The sequence below is a fragment of the Centroberyx gerrardi genome, chromosome 17 (genome assembly GCF_048128805.1).
Source record: "Centroberyx gerrardi isolate f3 chromosome 17, fCenGer3.hap1.cur.20231027, whole genome shotgun sequence".
Lineage (NCBI taxonomy): Eukaryota > Metazoa > Chordata > Actinopteri > Beryciformes > Berycidae > Centroberyx > Centroberyx gerrardi.
Genome location: NC_136013.1, coordinates 22,092,548 through 22,112,159, shown reverse-complemented (window position 1 = coordinate 22,112,159; position 19,612 = coordinate 22,092,548). Strand labels below are relative to the sequence as shown.

The window sequence follows — 19,612 nt, the reverse complement described above, 5'->3', positions numbered from 1 at the left end:
ATCACACCCACTGCGACTTAAATGATCATGAAGCAGGGCAAGAAGCAGGGGCTTGATGTGTGTGTGGGTGTAAGCATAGGTCAGGTACAGGACACACTGTGGTAATAGGTTTTGGCTCTCTTTAAAAATAGAAACTGCATCTAATTCCCTAACATGGCAAGGCAGACTGTTTCCATAAAACGAAACGACCTACCACCTGCTCACATTTTGGAAATGACAGGGACAGTTAAGAGCGCGGCCTCACTGGGGCTGAGTGTAAAGTTGAAGTAAATTGGTTAGGTATTAGAGTGCAAGTCCATGTAATGACTTGCCATACGGATTTTAAGATGCGCTGTAAACCTCACAGGCAGCCGGCGAGGCAACGTGCTCCCACCTTCTGCTTCCAGCCTCGAATCTAGCTGGAAGGTTCTGGATGAGGTTGCCGATCGCTGAGGTTGGTGTCGGTGCAGCAAGATGAAAGTGTATTACAGTAGTCCGGTCTAGATTCAAGCCTTTCATCAGATCCAGTCTGGGCTAATGTAATACACTCTCATCTTGCCGATTACTGAGGTTGGTGTCGGTGCAGCAAGATGAAAGTGTATTACAGTAGTCGTTTAGATTCTAGATTCAAGCCTTTCATCAGATCCAGACTAGGCTAATGCAATACACTGTCATCTTGCCGATTACTGAGGTTGGTGTCGGTGCAGCAAGATGAAAGTGCATTACAGTAGTCGTGTCTGGATCTGACAAAGGCTTGAATCTATTTTCAGGATCCTGTAATGACAGAAAGAAAGAAAATAATCTCTTCATTTCCCGCCTCACTCTTATTTCTTAGAGCTGCTCTGCCATACATCATTGTTCTAAGGACACAAGAATACTTGCTGCATCTGTTTTCTGGGTGAATTTGACCCTACCAGTGAGTTGCCCTCATAAATCACTCTGGATAGGAGTAACTGTAACTACTGTAACTGTGACTGTAGCTATAATTTGGAGATGGAAGTAGGCAAACCTTGGAAAATACTTGAGATCCAGGTGTAAAGAGTGAGATATGAGTCAGCCGTCACTGAGGTTTTTAGCAGTACTTTGAGGTGTGATTACACACTTCTCCAATCCTACGGTTAGACGGGATTAGTGATTCTTTGGGACCGATGACTAGTAGATCTGTCTGCATTTGCCTGATGTGTGTCAGGAAGGATAGTTTAAATTTGCATTGTAGATAGACTTGCATGTACAATCCGCTGCAAATATATTCCATGAACATCCAAGGTGGCCACCTCAGGACGCACAAGGCTAATTCCGAAGGCTATTACAACCGAAGCTTCGAGAATACCTGAATTATTTCATTGTGTCTCTTGACGGATAGATTTGGACAAGTGAAGGGTTCATTTTGGGAGAGATATGATCGAGAAAAAGTGTTCTGGCTATCAGACAGCTTCACTGCTCTTTGTTTTCACCGTAAGAGAGCGCTTTCAGGTTGAGTGTCCCGTCCATCGATCATTTTCCATCAATCCCCATCTCTTTCTGTCTGCCATGCTCTCCCTCTGTTTTTCAATCATTCTATCAACCCAGAGACCCCTCCCCATCGGCCCAAACCATCATTCACTGTCATTTTCCTCTATCAACTTCCATCAAAGTCCGTCCACTGTAGCTTCTCAGCGTTGCGCCAACCGAGCAGTGTGCAGGATGGGCAGAAAGACACGTAGGCAGACAGACAGGTACAAAGCTCCATCTATCATTCAGTCTCTGTCAACGTCCAGACGCTGTGACTTCTGTCTGCCACAGAAAAAAGCCTTGAGCTACCGAACAAAATACAGGGTGTCTGAAAAGTCCGGAATCATAGGGAAATCTTTCGCTCCTTCCCAGACAAAATACATACATTCTCCCCATGATCCCAGACTTTTCGGACACCCTTGAGGTTTCATTTCCCAGATCCTCTGACTTGAATCCTCCTGATTTTTGCGTTCCGGGGCTACCTGGAGGATAAAGTTTATTCTGTGAGAATCCAGAAGCAGCACCATCAGCAGCAGCGAATTACTGACACCTTCCCAGCTGTTGATTCAAATATGAAATGTGTCCGGACGTTGGCGGTGGTCCTATGCTCTGTAGTATGTAGTATGTAGTAACTATGTATGTTCTTGCAGGGTATTGCTAACTGTCCAACGTCTTTCTTTATCTTAGCATTAGAAAAGGTATCTTTAACAGTCTGTTGATGATGGGGAAAGTCAAATGTGTAAATGCCAATATAATTAACACCATGATGGTAACAAAAAAACACAAATGGATGTAACACTTCTTCATCAATGACCTAAACATATGTTGTTTGCTGTGTACTCTACCCTTTAGAGTTTCCTGCTTGGTCCTGCCTTGTATATAGATGGATAGAAAGACAGAACTTCACCTATCCACCTATCAATCTCAATCAGGCTCCATCCACTATCGCTTGTCTGTGTAACTTCTGCTGCTTCTACATTGTGGCCTAAAGCCATACCAGTCGGTATTGCAGGATGTCTAGCTTCATTAAAACAGTGTTGTTAAACTCTTCTAAGTACATCATGTATTAAGGAAATTTCAATCAAGTACCTACACAGTAATATTGCGTACTTGCAGTTCTTTCCCATAGGTTCAGACACAGGTTAATACACTGGAATGAGGCCATTGTAAAGTTAAGTGTTACCGAAAGTTCTTGCTATCTTTATCGCAAGATGAGACAAGAAGAGCAGGTGAACAAATGCATGTGGCTACATCCATTTTGCTAGACTTTTCAACATCCAGTTCATCTTCTCTGCCATGGTAAAAGGCAAAAATTGAGAAAATTCAACTTTATGTCTTGGCAGAGTTTACCATCGGTTTCCTATAGTAAACAATGAACATCTGGTTTGCCGTCTAATACATGCCACCAAAATGTGAACACCTCATGTTCCCAATCACAATATTGCTGTGTGTGAGCGAGAAGGGTTGAGAGAAAGAGGAGAGACAAAGGCAAGAAAGAGTAAGAAAAGAGAGAGAGAGAGAGATACTGGAATGACAGGTAGAGTTGTCATGGCGTTCTGTCTCTCTAGTCTATTTCTGACCGAAACTCTCTGAATCTCTCTCTCGAGTCTAATGTGCGTCACTTTCTCTCTGTTTTCCCCGGAGTTGTCTACCGCACACAAGGAAGAGGGGGAGGAATGTGACAAAGCCGTGTGAGTTGGAATGACAACTTCCACCTCCCCGGTTTTCCCACACAAGCTCTCCTAGATCTCTCCACCAACATCGTATCCCCTTACTTTTGTCTGTTTGTTATTAAAGGTGCTAAAGCGGAGGTGTTTTAAGAAAAAATAAAAGCCTCTCCGCCAGATTAGATTGTACACGGTGTCGAGAGAGATGCTGGTGGAAGTATTCGCCATCAATATCAGTTACAGTTGGTGAATTGATGGATTGTGTCTAGCTCAGTGGGACCAATAGGATCGCAGCAGCAGAGGCCCATGTTGTAATGCAGTCAGACCAAAGCAGACACTGACACTAATTGGATATAGTGGGTGGGCTTGGGAACACAACTAGGGCCTGTTTGTGTGTGTGTGTGTGTGTGTGTGTGTGTGTGTGTGTGTGTGTGAGTGTGTAGCACAGTGATTGTGTGCGCATGGATCCATTTTGAAAACTTGTGGACTGCTTGCATTTTTTCCTCATATAATGCAAGTCATTTTTACACTTCTTGTTATAATACTTTTCCATTACACTCTCAAAACTTGTAATTGCATCCTCTCTTACCTTCAAAAAATCAGGAAAACTCAGTTAACTCTGCTGTGCACTTCTGTGTGAATCATTACGGAAACGGAATAGTGTTTACGTATAATGTTCTTGCCGTCCTTTTTGCTGGATAAAATCAAAGTAGTGAGAATATTTCCACCCAGAGAAGCTTTCCTGCCATTTCGCTTTGAGGCTCGATGACGACTAATTCTGACAAAAGCAAATCGGGGATATAGCTTTTGGAAAACTCATCTTTAATATGATATTTAGAGAGCGTGTTAACCAAAGTAAGCAATTCATTACACTACAGTAACTGGAAAAAAGTAACATTACTGTTACTGTAACCAATGTGGAAGAAGAGAGAAGAAAAGGCGAGATGTAACATGGTCAGTATCATTAATTGGATCTGTATGGCTTCATCCAGGGACAGTGTTTGAGCTGTTTTGTGTTTTTATCAATACAAAATAAATATGCAGCTGGCCCACAGCCTTGAGCCACATGTACAGCGGGCGATAATGAATGACCAGGGTCAACAGACGAGGTGGAAGTGAACACTGTGTGAACACAACTTGAATCACTGTTAGCATTTTGCCTTCCGTCTTCTGGCAATACACCATCATATATAAGGCCAGTGTGCTATTGATCATCCGCACAGTGTTTTTCTTTCTTAAAACAGTTTCACAAATGTGTCAGTGAAAACACACACACACACACACACACACACACACACACACATAGGGAGAGCGAGAGCAGAGCGGGACAGGAGCCTTAGCAGAAAGATATACAGTATGCTAAGCACACATGACCAGTTAAAGTTCAAAGTAGTTAATCATCCCTCTCTCTCTCCTCTTCCCTGTCTCACCACTACTCTCCCTCTCTCTCTCTCTCTCTCTATCTCTTTCTCTTTCTCCGAAGGTTAGTAAGAAGAGACCGCAGAGGAGACACAGGCCACTACTGTCACCTAAATTCATTTAATGACTTGTATAAATATGAATGCGATGGGAAATTATCCCTTTGCCTTTATTCAATATCATAGCGCCCCTAGGCAGACATTAATTGTTGCTCAAAGTAAGCAGCCAGGCCTAATTAAATTGTTAATTCAAAATGGACTTGAAAACTGCTATATAGGTGTAGTCAAATTTTAATCCAAAGCACAGTGGGATACAAGGTGGCCCAGAGCTGCATGTTGCAGAAGTGGTTAGACTGGTTTCTAAGCTGTTTCTATTAGACCTTAGACCCATATTATCATATTAGAGAGCTTGTTAAAGTGGTTTCTGTGCTGTTTCTATTGTGTCTTGCAGGACTGGTTAGACTGGTTTCTAAGGAGCTGGAACCAATGCTGTTTTCGAGGTTGAAGCTTGCGATGCAGCAAAACGTAAAATCCATAAATCTTTAGAGTGATACTCATGGCTCTAATCGGAGCAGTCATTTAGACAGGTGGCTCAAATGAGGCTTCTTCTCAAAAAGGACTCGGTTTCTTTCTGGTGCAACGACATTAATTTCCCCAAAGACACTTGAGGTTTTCGCACATGCAGGTACTCTTCATGAACTCATTTAGTGGTAAATGTATCACATCACCAATGACTTGATCACATTCTGGAGCCTTTTTGAAGCTGGATAATTGAGACTGGATAATTCAGGACCAGTGGGATCTGAGGTAAGAAATGAAACTTAATTTTGTGGTGATTCATCTGAGTTTATGACTCTTTTGTGATCAGTATTATAGTGGTGAAGGTGTAGGATGTTTTCATGTACAATCACAAAGCCTTGTTTGCAATTTTTCAACAACAAAAGGTGAAAGGTCATAGTCACCACTAAAGCTGGATGTCCTCAAACTAGCTCCATTGTATTCGCAACTTGGGAAACCAGCCAGCTTCCTAGTAGCAAGCTCAGAGGAGAATCTAAAACTGGTAAACTCATCGATTTAATATTTATGATTCTCCCCAATGTATATGTATGGTCATCATGTTTTGGTCCGACGACTGACTTGACCGAGCGTGGCACACAGTCACCTTTAGGCCCTTCCCCACGGTCATGAATATTTACGCGGGTCCTACACAGATAGACATCCACACATTTGAGCTGTTTTTTGGGTGTGCCTTTGCTTGCAACACAGGCTTATTGAAAACCTTGGCTTCTTTCTCCTTCCCATTGGTATGGTGGAACACAGCTTTCTGCTGTTCTGCTTCATGCCTTTCCTTTAAATACCACGTGCTTTTAATTCAAGTTTGTTTAAGAAGACGACACATGAAGACTGAATTGGAAACTTGCCCTTTGGACATCAAGTGGTCCTGACGAAGACCTGATGGAGTCAAAACGTTGATGAGAAAGTTAATAAATTCACTATTGGAAGCCGTGTATTGTAATGTGAACATGGAAACACCTTGATTTACATCTTGATGTCTGGTAGGTCTTCCCATACTGGGAGTTGAACCCAGGCCACCTGGGTGAAAACCAGGAATCCTGACTGCTAGACCATGTGGGACCTTCTATGTTTTCAGCAGCAGTGGCTTGTTTGGAATAAAACAAAGAAGAACTGGGTAGTTAGCAAGATCAGCGATAGCCACCATGGCTGAACAGACAAAGAAACCTACAGCAAGTCAAACAGCATCAACAGAAACCGCTCGCACTGTTTGATTGACAGGTGATCTCTGGGAAGAGCAGTGCAGAAACACCACAGCAATGAGCGCTGAGCACCAAAGATGGAGACTAAATAAACAACACTAATATCTTGCAGATTACCGCTTTAATTTTGTGTGAACTCAGCAGACTTATCTCCTTTACCCATCTACCATTTTTGAGCGTGATGTCTAGCCCCCCCACTCTCTCAGGTGGTTCACAGACTAATGAGTCGGTCATTAATGTCCACACCCCAGACGGACACATAAAGAAAGGCATTGGACAGGGAGGCTAGACAAAAAAGAGAGGACGAGGAGGGGATGGTCATTAATGTCCAGCCTCAGACCCCATGCAGCTGCATTCAAAATGGAACAGGACAAACAGTAGGCTTGAAAGACAAAGAAGTAAAGAGAGATGGACAGACGGGAGGGGATGGAGAACATCCTTAGTATTTAAGTTCCCAAACCTCATTCGGTCGCATTCAGAATGAAATTGGACAGACAGGCGCCAAAAGACGGAGAGAGCTGAGAAGAGAGGAGGACATGCAGGTGATCATTAACATCCATGTCCAGACCTCATGCTGTCAGAAGCTAACTCTTTCTATCTTTCTCACTCTGTCTCTCTCTGTCAGGCTGTGTCGGACCCCATGCGGTCATGTTCAGAAAAGCTAGGAGAGGCAGGGAGGCAGACGGAAAGGAGAGGAAAAGGCAGAGATTGTCATTAACACCCACCACCAGACCCCATACACAGTCACAGTCGGAGTGGAACCCGGGCTTCTAGCATATCCATCGACATCTGGCTATGCTAGAAGCCAGGAGGAATAATGTATGACTTGGCTTAGCTGAATATTCCCTATGTATGATGCTGCACGGCTCTCACCTTCCCTCTCTCTCTCTCTCTCTCTCTCTTGATGTTTATTTAAACATGGTTCCCGGGCATATCGAGCCCTATCTTAAGGTCCGGCTCGCTCACTTTCTCTCCCACTCTGTCTCCCTCTGTCACTTTCTTTTACATAATTCAGAGGACTTGAGTAGTTGAGCAGAAATGAGTGTGTGACTGAAAGGGTCACCGGCTCAAATCTTGAACAGACTGGAAAAGGGAATCTGTTTCTGCACACTAAAGCACCCGTGATCTGGGTCAGAGGTTAACAGTTATTGGCAAGGGCTTGTCCCAGTCTGTGATGATGCCGGTGATGATAGGGGAATGTTGATGTGTCATTCTGTTATACCAAATTGAAATTGGAGTCCACACAGGAGGGCTGGATTCACTGCCCTCATCTACATTCCACTTTGCCATCCACTTTAACCGCAGTTGGACTGGTAAGTGCCATGTCCCAGTTTTCATTAACTGTCTGTATGATTGGACATGGTGTGTCAGGATTACTCAAATCAGAAAAGCACAGGGAAAAGGCAGAATTGGAGGCAAATAAGATGATATTTATTTGTGTTGCATACTCAAATTACTTAATTCTTGTACATATGTGGCTATTAATTTTCTTTATCAACTTAACTACTACCTCACAATTTGAGGCTAAACTTTGTCATCAAGGGACGTATTCAAAATACAAAACCTAGAGATGCTCCAGTAACAGTGAATTGGAGATTGAACTGGTGGACTCATAGAATGTTTATTGAAGCTTTTACATTCAAATAAACACTGTCCAAGACCCTAGAGACAACATCTGAAATGTATTCTAAGGTGAATTTAACTCTAAAGTTAGAGCCTACTATCCTGACGCAAGAATCAAAGACAGCCAATGTTGCCATCATGGGACAAATGGCCACATTCTCTCTATTGATGTATGTAAAAAAGGTTTTACCAACACTGCAGCAGTACCCGGTCTGACTTTCATGAGATGTGGGTACATTTTCTGCTTGAGAATTGCTAGCACTACTGTGAAATAGAGCTCATTCGGTTGGAAAACCTCAAACGAACATCCCACGAATCCACCGTCCGTCTTCTATTTACCTTCAATAGAACAGCAACAAAAGGTGTTTCTTGATGATAGAAGAGGAAGAAAGGGTGCTTCAACAAAAAAGTTGTGTTCAATGAGGAGTGCTTCACAAAAAAAACAAAAAAACAAACCAAAGGCATGCTCAAAGAGAAGCAGGTAGCACATCACACAGCCAAAAATGATGAATTACTTACGCAGCACTATTGTTTATTTATACTGCACATTATGCGAGACTCTAATGTGTTTCAGTTAATCCAGCCTTCTTCTGAGTATATGAAAGCAGGTACTCAAAGTTAGTACTTACATTCACATTGACACTGTGCAAGGACTCCATCACATTCATGTTTATGGTAATGAACCCCTCAAACAGTACAGTTAAAAAGAGAATACAGTAGTTCTCTGTGAACAAAGTTAGATAAATAACTGGGTGATTTTGTTTGATTCATCTGAGGTGTTCATATATGTTTTTCTCACAGACAGTTACCAACTATATAGCAGGTGCCCCTCTGAAATTGACTAACTGAGGGGAAGATTTACCTGTGTTTGGCACTGGACAGGCGTTCATTTCGGTTCCTGGCGCGGACGTTTGAAGACCTCTGCAAAATGTTGAAAATGTAACTGTGGAATGAACGTGATGCGAGCCATCTAACCGTAGCCGGCAGCCTGCTGGATGAGGGAGCAGCCTACCTGACTGACAGGAGGGAAACCTCACTGCTTCAGGCTGGCAAACACTTGATAGACAAGACTGCAGCTTGTCAGTCAGGAAATTCATCCAAGAGGCGACAAAATATGCAGAGCAACATCTGGGAGACGAATCACACATGTATTTTTCACATAGATCCAAATATTATACTACTACTACTACTATTGATACTACTACTACTAGGCTACTACTACTGCTACTACTACTACTACTGCCACTACTGCTGCTACTAATACTACTACTACTACTGCTACTGCTACTACTGCTACTACTATTGATACTATTACTACTACTACTACTACTACTACTACTACTGCTACTACTATTGATACTATTACTACTGCTACTACTGCTATTGATACTATTAGGCCTACTACTACTACTACTGCTACTACTACTACTACTGCTACTACTGCCACTACTGCTGCTACTACTACTACTACTACTACTACTACTGCTACTGCTACTGCTACTACTATTGATACTATTACTACTACTACTGCTACTACTAGCCTACTACTGCTACTGCTACTAGCCTACAATTGATACTATTACTACTACTACTACTACTACTGCTACTACCACTACTGCTACTACTATTATTGCTACTACTAGTACTGCTACTACTACTACTATTACTAGTATCACTACTATTACTACTACTACTACTAGTGATACTACTACTAGTAGTACTATTACTACTGCTACTACTACTGCTATTGAAATCAAAGCAAAAATCATACAGCAGAGGCTCTGAATGGAAAAATGCTAGCAAGGTACACACTCACCTCTCACTTGTATATTCCCATCTAAAACATTTTTACATTGCATTACATTTTACATTGCCTTTTTACATATTCGTCTACTATAAACGGACTGTAAATGTTAATAATTGATAATTTTGTGAACAAATTTGGACACACACCCTTTGATGTGTTCAGTCTTTTAGCATGAATTCTTTGAAGACTTTCCTGCCGAAAGGCAAGTGGCGTGAAATCATGCATCTTTGAGGAGCTAAATATGAAATTTCATATCAAAATGTGTGTGTCCAGCTACTTTCACATTAATGCTCACTGCAGGGTTTGACCAATACATGAGGCTGATATTGGCCTTTTATTAAAAATCCAATCCATCATGATGCGTATGATGCATGCTCCTTTATCTTCAGAGCATGCATCATATCTAATATGTTATTGTTGGTATTATCCTGGATTTCAATGCAGAGTTTTAATATCCCATGATGGTGTAAATGCTGTTCCAGAGGCTTTTTCATCCTGACAAGAATACAATTCTTGGGGGGGAAACTGAATATTTTAACATTTTTGGAATATTTTGGCATGGAAATTGTCAAATTTAAATAGACTGAACATCGGCACAAAATATTAACATCGGTATTGGCCTTCAAAAACCCATGCCACAGAGTTTGCTGTACCCTGTAGGCACCTGGCAGGGCTCTGTGGATCTATAACTGCTATATTCATTAACCGGATTATAACTGCACTACGGAGAGCACAGGCAGAGGATCAGAGAGAGTGAAGAAGGAAGGAAGGTTTGAGAATAGGGAGAGGGGCAGAGGGGGTAATGAAGAGAAAGACAATGAGAAAGACAATGAAGAAAGGAAGAAAGAGGGAGAGGATTGGGGTAAGGAGGAGGACGAGAGAGAGAGAGAGAGGAGGGCAGGAAGCATGAAGGGCAACATTGGGGCGCTTCAGGTAAATCTGAATATTGATTTAATTAACACTAAACTATGTTGACTCTTTCTCTCTCTCTCTCTCTCTCTTTCTCTCTCTCACAAACACACACCATCCCTCCATCCCCTGGCACTCTCTCCCCGGTATAAATTTTTCAGCAGTGTCTTGTTTTGGGAAGGTGGTTATTTTGCTCAGAGGAGAAATTACAATGGATTCCCAAATCCATTTTCTCCTATCAATTATTCAGATGTGACCAGGCCTCATTATGCATGGAAATGTTCTCAGCTCACTGAATCAAGCTGAGGCTGTGTATGTGTGTGTGTGTGTGTGTGTGTGAGAGAGAGAGAGAGTGAGTGATTGTTTACACCTGCTCTGCACGGTGTTAATAGCATGTACCGTAAACAACAGGGGACGTGTGTGTGTGTGTGTGTGCACACACGTGTGCATGTATTTTTTGTATGTAAGTGTTTGTATATTTGTCTTTCAGTGTTTACCTGCAGTGAGCAGTGTTAATATTCACATGTATTCATTGAGGAACTAATAAACTAATAGAGCTGTTTGTGTCGAATTGTGTGTGTATGTGTGTGTGTGTGTGTGTGTGTGTGTGTGTGTGTGTTTGGTTGCTTGTTAATAGGTGCAAGAAATCCCTGGGAAACATGCTCCATTTAATTGAGTGGCACTGACAGATTCAGATTCAGGGAACAAGTTTAGCAGGATAAATAATCTGCCATTTCAGACTCATTACATGGAGCATGCAGCTAATTCTGCCTCTCAGTCTGTAGCATGATCCTGTGTTATGCTGGCAGCCTAATGTGTTAGAGAAGGCCGGTTCAAGACTACAGACCATGCGAAAAAATCTGCACACCCTGGGCCTCAACAATTAAAATGTCACCCTTAAAGGAATACACCTAGTCTTTAGCATAGTAGGCTCCATGCTAACACTTTAGCATACACTAGGCTATGTTGAGTGACAGTAGGCTCCATGCTAACACTTTAGCATACACTATGTTGAGTGACAGTAGGCTCCATGCTAACACTTTAGCATACACTATGTTGAGTGACAGTAGACTACATGCTACATACTTTAGCATACACTGTAGAGTGATAGTAGGCCACTAGCATTATCTCAAAAGTGAGAAAATGAGAACTTATAGAAGCTTTAAAGGTAAATGCTAAGTAATGTTAAATGATATGCGGCTAAGTCTGGCAATGTTGTGTAGGAGATTGGTAAAATTTACACAAAATGATACATAATAATGTACTGTTTTGAACTACCAGAGACTACTGTCTCTGTTTTCATAGGAGGTGAAGTTTGGGGGGCGATAGAAAAGCGTGTACTGCTAAAAATCACTGTTCAGTGGATGAACGTGGTTGTTCACTTAAAATATAAACCTGGCTACATCAACTAGCCTATACTGAGTTAATGATATTTTATTTCTAAAATTTATGAAGGCAATAATAAACACTAACAACTATTTTATTACTAAAAGGTCAGTGTCCTTAATTTGGATAATGCTAGTGGCCGACTATCCCTCAGCACACTGAATGCTAAAGTGTTAGCATGGAGCACCAAAATGAATGATCTACTGGGGACACATGGATGATTTTGGTGTCAATGTTCTCATCACTTAATGGATAAGCTGACCAACAGGCCAATCTCAGAAAAGCATGGTGTATTTCTTGAATTAAGGGTCATTCTAATATATAAAAAAAGCAGAAATACATAGATTGAGACTGTGACAAAAATTAAGCCCAAGGATGTGGTTTGTGCTTTCGTTTTGCCAAATTTTGAGTACTCAGGCTCAACTTTCCACAAAATCAATTCTGGTGAATTGATACAGTATATGTAAGCCTCAAATGCATCAGGAAGGGTAATAATCCAATTTGCTGATAGAAACCATCTGACATCGGCTACAGTATTTGCCACTGACAAAATTCTACACATTATTTTCATGAAAAAATGGTAGCAAATGCAAATTGCTACCAGGCAAGAGACAAATTTCCTTACAGACATAATCTGGAATTCATTTTACTATTTAGATGTGAGTTATATTGATGAATATAGATGAGTTTGTAAATGTGTTCTTTCAGAATCTGACTTGTAAATGGAAAATTAGCTTTGTGGAACTTGCTTAAAATCAGTAGTTGAATACTTCCACCCAGGGAAAGTAAACTTTTCTGCAATTTCTCATTTAATTGGAGGATGATCATAGTTTTTGGATTTGGTTTTAATGAGAAAATCGAAGGTATCTATCTAGGGTATGGCACAATTAACAGTTTCCTTTGTTTTATCATATTCACTAAAAAAATATTACACAATGCAGTAGGAGAAAATGTCAGTCCACATGTTTTTTTACAAGTGAACTCAAATGTACACTTGACCAATTTAGACACCACAGGAATTGTTAAAAATCCCCTACAGTATTTTGACCTCTCCCCCTTACCATGCAAAAATGTCTTGTCAATCCTAAAACCGGTCTTATCTAATGCAAATGATTCATCTAAGATCTCTGGCCTCCGATTCTGCCTGGTCTTTCAGTTTAAGTGACAACGGACATCGCCCCCCACATGTAGAAAATGTTTTGTGACCCTGGAGCCAAGTCATTATCTAAGAGCAATATTTGTCTGCTGCTGGTGTAGCCCAGGCTCTAAAATGATACCTCCTAGTATGATAATCATTCCTTAAAACAATTCATTTTATTTTGAAATAAATAGATAATTCATTCAAGTTGATTTATACGTGTTAAAAAACTATTAAAAGTGTTGATTTACATATAATATTTGAAATGAATAAATAATTAGTCATGTAAAAGTATACATCTGTTAAAAGTCTGTTTAAAATGCATAAGTTATGTGCATAAAGGGAAGGAAAAAAATCGCTTTGCTAAAAGCATTGTGTCACTGAAAGGGTTAAATCACATGTTTCCCAACCAGCCAATCAGCGGACTCCGTGAACCTCAGGTGACTGATTCCTTAGTTCATTTCCTGTAACTACTTCCTGGTTACGGAAAAAATCGCGCTGGCTGTCTCATGTGCTGTTCGATACAGTCAGACATTGAACCTATTATCATCCGCTAGGTAAGATGTGAAAATGGTCTTCTAAACGAAGTCATATTAATTCTGGATGATGTTAAGAAGTTGCTGATTTCTATATTGTTACATTTAAATCTTGTAGAGCAGCGTGAGTGACTGGATGACTGTCACTCATCTGGCGAGGTGAAATACTATTGAGCCATTCATACATTGACTCAGCGGTGAGTGAAACACTGTAAAACCTATTAGGTTGACTGTAAGGCAGCTGATATTTATGTTAAAGGTGCTAATGGTGCTAGCTACCTGATGTGTTGTGGTGCTAATAGCCTATTAGCTTGAGCCTAGCAACGTAGCTGGCATGACTACATGGTGTTATATGCAAACTTCAGAGATACTAATTATTTTGGTTACTTTTCTAAACTGTTTATTACAGACATTGAAAAGACTATTTGATTTATTTGTGTTTATTCCATGTTATGGTAATTAAAGAGGTTAATATTTAGTGCATTCTTTCACTGTTACCGGTGCAGCGAGAGATAATTAAGCACGCTGAGCCTTAATACCTCTAAGTTACTATGCATGTTTACTGCATTTAATGCAATTCTGACCAAATTAAAGGAATACTCCGTGGTATTTTTATTTTACTTTTGTAAAATGGTTTTTGTTACTAATGTAACTATGGTAAGTTGAGTACTTGAAAATTGTTATTAATGTGACTATAGTCCATTGAATACTTGAACATGATTATAAAGAAAAGCACTTTGAATGTAGTTATAGCTGCATAACTGCAAATGGACACTTGAACTTAAGATATATCTTTGTTGTACAACTAAACCTCTTTTGAGAACATGATTTGAACTAATTAATACAAAAGTGTTATTAATTGGTAATAATTCATGGAGAATTAGAATATTAGCATGATTTATACAGACAGTGTATGAATGTAACAAGCTATTTGGATCTTGTCTGGCCTACCTATAGGTCAGGTTTTTTTTCCTTGGTGAAACCATTTGAAAAGGGTTGAAGCCACATCCCACCAGAAGTTGGCGTACTTCCTGCTGGGCTTGTGTGAAGTTCAGTCCCAGATCCAGGAATGATTCCCAGATTCCAAGACCAGAGATTCCCAGTGTGAACTGGGTGGCGAGCCAAACCGAACCGAACCACTGGTGTGAAGTGCGCAAGGTTTCCTGATTTCCCCTCCCTCACGGATTGTGTGGTAGGACATAATAAACATTGGCACACTGACATTAACTGGATAAGGGCCCCAACGCAAGAAAGTTTAACTTTGGGAAAAGAGGGTTTCTTTTTCTTGCCGGCTTTATTATTTTGGTTTATTATTTTCTGTTCATTGTTTCAACAGACTGTTGCATTGTCAACTGTGTTGTTAATGTGTAATAACAAATGAAAAAAACCTCAAACCATTGTTTGTGTCATTATTGATGTTCAAAGGTATTGGCTCTTAAAAATTTAGTTTCTTCTGATCCTGGTCCACTTATTATCATTGATACTCACCTGTGCTCTGTTACTACACTGTAATAGGGGTTACACTGGTGTCATAGTTTTTGCTCTGAGGTGTTGTGGAGAGTTGGTATAATTAAATGTGATTGAAGTAACAGCGTGTGATTCAGGTCCAGTGGCTGTTCTGTTCGCCAAAGCACCCACGAAAAGATCAGAGATTAATGAAAGAACAAAGTTTACAACGTCAAAGTGCACACTTGTCATTTCTACAAATCAGATGTACACATATCTTAAAAAATGGTTAAAGCTCCCATATGGTGTAGAACAGGATTTCCCTTGCCTCTTTGATTATAAAGGAGTTGGATGTGCTATACATGGTGAAAGTATCAAAACGCACGGTCGCCAACTAAATCCACACAATCCATATTAGAAAAGCGAGCCTCTAAACGAGCCGTTTGGACTTCCGTATCTTTGTGGCGTCACAAAGGTTCGCTCATTATCATTTCTGTAAGAAATAATAGACTAACAAAGTGTTTTTTTCAAAGCGGTTGAGCGGTTGTCATTGTTTATTACCGGAGAGTTTTATGAAGGTAAATATGTTGCAAAATGCGAGAGCTTGTAGACTTGATGTGAGAACTTGAAGAAAAAAAATGAATGTGAAGTCACAGAAAAAATATTCACAAATGTGTAAATTGATATTTACATGAATACAATGACAGCTGCAAACTTGTAATCCAACATTTACTCATATTTATTTATTTTACTTGAGTCTATTTTCCAGTACAACCACAACTCCGTGATTACAACCTCTCGAATCGGTCACTGCAACTTCACAAATGCGCTCTCTTGCATCACAAAGTGACGAATCTGCGCGCCTTGACTTTTCCAACACTTCTTGTGATAAATGTGTTGCAAAACTCACTTGTAGCTGTGAGAGAGCACCCCCCCTCACCCCCCTATTAGCCAGAGCTAGCAACTGCATCACCATAGGGAAGCAGTGTTTCAACTGCTGCTTTTAGTGGTAATAACTTCAAAATCAGTATTACTTTAGCAACTTATCTTTTTATCACATGTGAATCGAGTTAGCAATATGTTTTAGAGCATTTCAGTTTAATTCCACTTAACCAAATTTATATATTTAATCTGACTATGTTATTTTATGTACGGAAACAGATTAATAGAGCAAAACAACGTTAAACTAGCTAACGCTAGCAATCAATTTGGTTTTAGGTTAAGTTACGTTCTCTTAAATTCTCTGTAATTTCATGCGTTTTAAATTGGAGACAAAAGCCTGTAAACGTGTTTATGGGTGGGAAAATGTATTTATTAGTTAACTAAGCTAACCATATTATGTAGGCCTATTTAGGCTATATTATTGTTTACGATGGTTGATTTCTGATTGGTAAGATAAATTACTATAACGTTGGCTGTTTATGCCAGTATATGTGAAGATGTAACGGTACCATATTGTCCTTCTTATGTTAATTGTATGTTAATGGGGTAGAACATTCTGTCACTTTTTGTTTCCCAAATAAAAGCCTTTTTAAATGTATTTTGTCATAAAGGTGCTTCTTAGCCATAAAAGATTTCGGGTGTTCCTGCTACTGTTCTGAAAATGTGTCTGTTAAAGAAGGTAGGACAAGGCATAGTTAATAACATCGATGGAGATCGATGGATTTGTATCCATAGCCCATTATCTGACACAAGTAGGCTAATTAAAAACTTGGCTTACTAATATCAATAGAGATCAATATGATTGCATCCCTAGTAACGTAGCCTACACCAAAACCCATCGCTTGACTCACCACTACATTGCTAAGCTTAATGGATAGGCTATATATATATTGATATTTTGGTAGTATTAATATTGATTCTGGAACTGGTGGATGGGTCAGGTTAATAAAGCATGCTTAATTGCATTTATAATCTAACCAGACTTGTAAATTACTTATTCTAGTCCTGTTCACTCTTTGTCTAAGACTCTTACCATAGACTTAGTAACACCTGAGTAAGAGAGTATATTTTTTATGTAGGCCTACTCATGCTCTATGTTCATTGATGCACCTCAATAGTTAAATATGAGTACCTTCCTCTAGGTCTAGGGCCTGTACTTTAGAAAATTGAAATGAGGATGATTTTGTTGGTGTCAGTGGAATGCTTTTACTTTAGGTCATAAACTGAATAGACCGCTCGCAAGTAACTTTCAGTGACAGCACTGAACATCATTCACTGCTCCTTACTGCTGTCAGTTGTTGGTGGATTCACAGCACTTGAAGAGACTATCTTGATGGATTGATATTCAATTCATACCTTCTGGTGACGTTATCTTAAAGTCCAAAAAAGTAAATAATAATAATAAAATTACGCTACATTAGGATGTAACACAGTGAACAGCTAGCAGCCAAAGCAACACATCATTGACTGGTAAAGGTGCCAAGCCTTAATCACTCTAATCTTCTATTTTGAGATAATTTTTAATCATAATATTAAATAGTAAATATTACAGACATCTAACCTGTCAGTTTACAATACTCTAAATCAGCTGTCATATTGTTTATTATACCCAAAGTCGCGGTTGTTAGTACTGTTCCCATAGAAAACAATGGATTCAAATGGACCGCTTGGAACTATTGGGAGCTACATGAACCACGTGACCATCATGTGACCGTGTAGCGTTTTTGACCCTCCGTTGACGCAACTCTTTCTCTCAATGGCTCTGGACGTCCTGAGGACAGCACATGGAGCAGAGCAAAAGAGCGCTTCGTCTTACGATTTCTGATTGGTACACCACCCCACCCCACCCTCCACGCCCCTCCCCCGCGGGGAGGGGGGTGAGGGGGGGCGCTCTCTCACAGCTACAAGTGAGTTTTGCAACACATTTATCGCAAGAAGTGTTGGAAAAGTCAAGGCGTGCAGATTCGTCACTTTGTGATGCAAGAGAGCGCATTTGTGAAGTTGCAGTGACTGATTCGAGAGGTTGTAATCACAGAGTTGTGGTTGTACTGGAAAATGGACTCAAGTAAAATAAATAAATATGAGTAAATGTTGGATTACAAGTTTGCAGCTGTTATTGTATTCATGTAAATATCAATCTACACATTTGTGAATATTTTTTCTGTGACTTCACATTCATTTTTTTTCTTCAAGTTCTCACATCGTATTTTACAAGTTCTCACATCGTATTTTACAAGTTCTCACATCGTATTTTACAAGTTCTCACATCAAGTCTACAAGCTCTCGCATTTTGCAACATATTTACCTTCATAGAGTTTTCCCTACCTGTAGCTGCCGGGCCGCGGTGTCTCACGTTTCACTCTTGAAACGGTTAGCCAATCAGAACAGAGGGTCGTTAATATTAATGAGCCTTAAAGACACAGCGATAGAAACAGCCTGTTCTTGGTAAGGCTCAGAGAGATGCTGGAAAATGAACGTGTAAAAATTGATTGAGAGTGTTTTAGTGTTTTGTTTTTGAGAGTGTTTAATATGGGACCTTTAATATCAAACCAAACATAAAATCCAAGTACATTGTTTTTCATATATGTGTACACTTTCACATAGTGCCAAAACCCCATTGAATGTTCATCATCAATGTTCACAATGTTGCCATTTACAGATCAACCATAGCAATGATGTCAAACAGGCAGGCAAGAACTGACTTTCTTCACTGCCAACTGAGCTGAAAACTTCACGCACCTTTTCTAAACGTGAAAAGTGAAATGCTTTGACCTTATTGCTACATGAACTACACTCCGGCAGAGTAATTCAACCAACTTTGGGATTTTCATGCAGTGTGCCTGAGCCTGCGTGATCTGAAAGAGAAAATGCTATTTTGGCAACGCTTGCCTGTTGACACCCGCGGTTAAAGGTCTCAGACGATTTTTTTTTAAATGTTTCCAAAACCAGGTCTTAGGTGGTTCAAATGAAAACATTTTCCTCAGCCCTTGGAAGTGTGGATTTAAGGAAACAAAACAGTCCTCAAAAGGTTTTACAGCAAGAAATATACAGTGTATAAGGAGAATGGGAGAAAAATCCTAAATCCAAATGTGCTACACTGGTAGAGGCTTATCCAAACAGACTTACTGCTGTTTCAAAGCAAAAGGTGCTTCTACTAAACATGAATTGAAGGATGTGCACTCTTGCGCAACCAAGGTGTTTTTCATTCAATACAGTACATTGTCAGAAATGAGTAGCCTTTTGTTTTTAACCTTGATTTTGTTGGTTATGTTATCCAAATGAAAGTGAGAAACCCTTCCACAGTCCAAAGAAATGCAAGTCAGGTGGACTGAAGACTCTGAATTGCCAATAGGTATGAATGGGAGTGTAAGTGTGATTGTCTGGCAATCTGTGCTAAACCTTTCACAGACTGGCGGCCTGTCCAGGGTGTCTCCCTGCCTGCTGCCCAATGCATATAATGATAGCCTCCAGCTCCCCCTGACCGTGAATAGGAAT

The 19,612-nt window shown here is 40.2% G+C and overlaps 1 non-coding gene across 1 annotated transcript; it reads right to left on the bottom strand.

Annotated features, from left to right (window-relative positions):
- Nucleotides 1-6,118: 6,118 nt before the first annotated feature.
- Nucleotides 6,119-6,190, bottom strand: trnae-uuc (transfer RNA glutamic acid (anticodon UUC)). Its single transcript has one exon. It is a non-coding gene; the product is annotated as a tRNA-Glu (tRNA).
- Between the last annotated feature and the right edge of the window lie 13,422 nt (nucleotides 6,191-19,612).